This window comes from Gastrolobium bilobum, unplaced genomic scaffold (genome assembly GCF_033153095.1).
Source record: "Gastrolobium bilobum isolate Gb01-03AN ecotype WA unplaced genomic scaffold, APGP_CSIRO_Gbil_v1 utg167369, whole genome shotgun sequence".
In the NCBI taxonomy this organism is placed as follows: domain Eukaryota; kingdom Viridiplantae; phylum Streptophyta; class Magnoliopsida; order Fabales; family Fabaceae; genus Gastrolobium; species Gastrolobium bilobum.
The window spans coordinates 23,201-25,973 of NW_026896894.1; the positions used below are offsets into that span (position 1 = coordinate 23,201).

A 2,773-nucleotide genomic window follows, 5' to 3' on the forward strand; every position below is an offset into this window, starting at 1 on the left:
CGGACAAAATCGCTAAAAGGTGGGGTGATTATAATAGCCCAACTTAATTAATTAGTAAATCTAGTGTAATTAATTAATTAAACATGTTTTAGTGAGTGAAATTAAGTATAAGGCTTAATTAAATGAATCTGAGTCACTTTGGAGTTAAAAAGTGTACTCAGTGAAAATTAAGGGGTATAAATGGGTACTGACGAAAGTGCCCAAAATATAAAAATAAAAATAGTAATATTCCTAGAATAATATTCCAGACTTTTGGGTAAAGTTTGGTAATTATTGGAGTTAAATAGATAGACGAACCAATACCCACATGTTACCACTTAACCAATGTTAAGTGATAAAACACCAAAAAGAACCCCCCATTTCCCCCAGCAACCCGTCGAACCAGAAGAGAAGAAAGGAGAGGGAGAAGAAGGGAGAAGAAAGGGAGAGAGAGAGAGAGAGAGAGAGGAAACCTTAACCGATTTGAGTGATTCAAAAGCCTAAATCGCTTAGAATCTCCTCCTCTTTCATAATCCTTGCTTTGTTTTGAGTGGGGAGCATTGTGGAGAGGGATATTGCCTCTCAAAAATTCGGCCATTGGTGAGATTTTGGAGTTTTGGTGGCTTCTACCTCCATGGGAGCTTGAGGAGCACTCACATCATTGTTGTGCAACCATTGGTGGTAAGATTTAAACCCTTGAACCTTATTTTCATGGAAAATTTCATGAGTAGGGTTTTGTGAATAGTAAAGTGGGAATTTTAGAAATTGTGAGTAAGTTGACTATGTTCTAGGAAGATTTAAGCTTAGAGCATGTTGTGAAAAATGCTAGGAACGACATTTAATCGGTGGAAATGAGCCTAGATGGTCATTTGATAATTGTTCATAATATTGGAAAATTCATGCTTGGATTGGTTAGTATTCTAGCATGTTGAACAATTAGTGAGTTGAATGATTGATTGTGTCCTTGTGATGTCTAGGATTGAGACATTTGGACCAACCGTGAGTGATCAATCATTGGAGCAAGCTATGGAGCTTGAATAGCTCATTGGAATTGGTAAGCTCATCCTTGTGTTGTGGTATGAATAGGATAGCTTGGATTGATGATGATGAGTTATCCTTGAATGCAATATGTTAATTGCATTACCCTTGTATAGGTGTATATTTGTAAAAGTGGATTGCTGAAACTGTTGGTGAAGAACAAAGGTCGACTGAAGCATTGAGGTAAGCCTTCGGACCTTGGGTGTAATTCCCTTGACTGTTCTACCAAGCCCTGAAAGGGTGGAGGTTGTGATTGTGTATATAAATGCAATAAAATAGTGTAATGCTTTGTTATACGTATGTGTATGCATTTGGTGTGGCATAGGATGGTGTTTCCCTATGTTGGTATGTTGCATGACGATGCGTAAATCATACATGGTAGTTAGCTGGCCAGTAGGACTATTTGCATCTGAGTTTCCTTAGGACAGCTTGAGAGCTCGAGGGATTTCTCCTGGAGATGTATTGCACTTTGCATAGATATGTATTTACTGCATTATTATTGTTATTGCTATTACACTGATATGGAACTGTGGGGTGGAGAGATGCTCCAAGGACCCCTGGTTTACTGGATATATTCGTATATCTCACCCCGTGTTGTGGGGACCCCCTTTCAGGTAAGGATGCTGCAGGAGCCTCTGGTGGCAAGTGGCCATATCTGGATTATGCATGAAATGTGGCATTCCTTTTGAGTTTATGCATGCCTTTGTAGTTGACATGTATAGGAATTTATTTTCAAAGCCTTTGGTCATTTGTATATCTTGATTCATTGGATGAACTTAGCCTATGCTCATGCCTTTGGTTACACCTTTTGTTGATGGGAGCCAAGGGAATGATCATAGTGTTTTGTAAGCTAAGTTCTATGATTTGTAAATGATATGTAATGTAAATGATGCCTACTTGAAATTCAATATATGCATGCTCAAGCGCCCTGGCTTGCGCGCTGGAGCGCCCTGGCTTGCGCTTAAGCGCCCTTTGCTGCAGAAAGTTGGGATGCTTACTGTCCCCTCGTGTTTTAGCGCCCAGGGTGGGGCTTAAGCGCCCAGGGTTGCGCGCTTGAGCGCCCTGGTCCGCGCTTGAGCGCCCTTAGCCACTGAAGGAGGAGATGCTTCTGACTCTGCGCGCTAAAACGTCCCAATGGGAGCTTAAGCGCCCAGGATAGCGCGCTTGAGCGCCCTGATGCGCGCTTAAGCGCCCATCCACACTGGAATGCCTGATGCTTACTGCCTCCGTGCGCTTAAGCGCCCAGATGGAGGCTTGAGCGCCCGATAGCGCGCGCTGAAGCGCGCGGGGCCTGTGACCAACACTATCTTGTGTTGCTTCAAATTGTCCTAACTTGGGCTACAGTGCTCCGATTTGAGCGCGGTTTGAAGCCACGCATAGCTAATGAAGAAACCTACAATATAGTAGAGGTTGTGAACTAAATAAGAAGTAAATTAATGGTTTAAAAATGGAAAATGAACATGATGTTAAGCTTAATTTATCTGTTTCCGCAAGGTAATATGGTTATGATCACGAAATTGGGTATTATAAGTTCGGTACGTTTTAAAATGAAAAATTTATCCGGATTTTAATTGAACCCATGTGATTGTAACTGCGCTTAATATCATAATGCGATGTTAACAAACCGGTTCTAGAACGGGGTGTTACACTACAGAAGGAGGTAACAATGAGGATGATGCTGAGTCTCAATCTGAAGAGGATGAAGATAATGAAAGTGCTTCAGAAAAGTCCTATTGTTCATATTTGCATTACATGT

At 41.3% G+C, this 2,773-nt stretch overlaps 1 long non-coding RNA gene across 1 annotated transcript; it reads left to right on the top strand.

The window, feature by feature from the left end:
• The first annotated feature begins 1,010 nt into the window (after window positions 1-1,010).
• LOC133302694 (uncharacterized) lies at window positions 1,011-1,801 on the top strand. The gene is made up of 3 exons (XR_009750379.1): window positions 1,011-1,033; window positions 1,134-1,200; window positions 1,632-1,801. It is a non-coding gene; the product is annotated as an uncharacterized LOC133302694 (long non-coding RNA).
• Window positions 1,802-2,773: the final 972 nt, after the last annotated feature.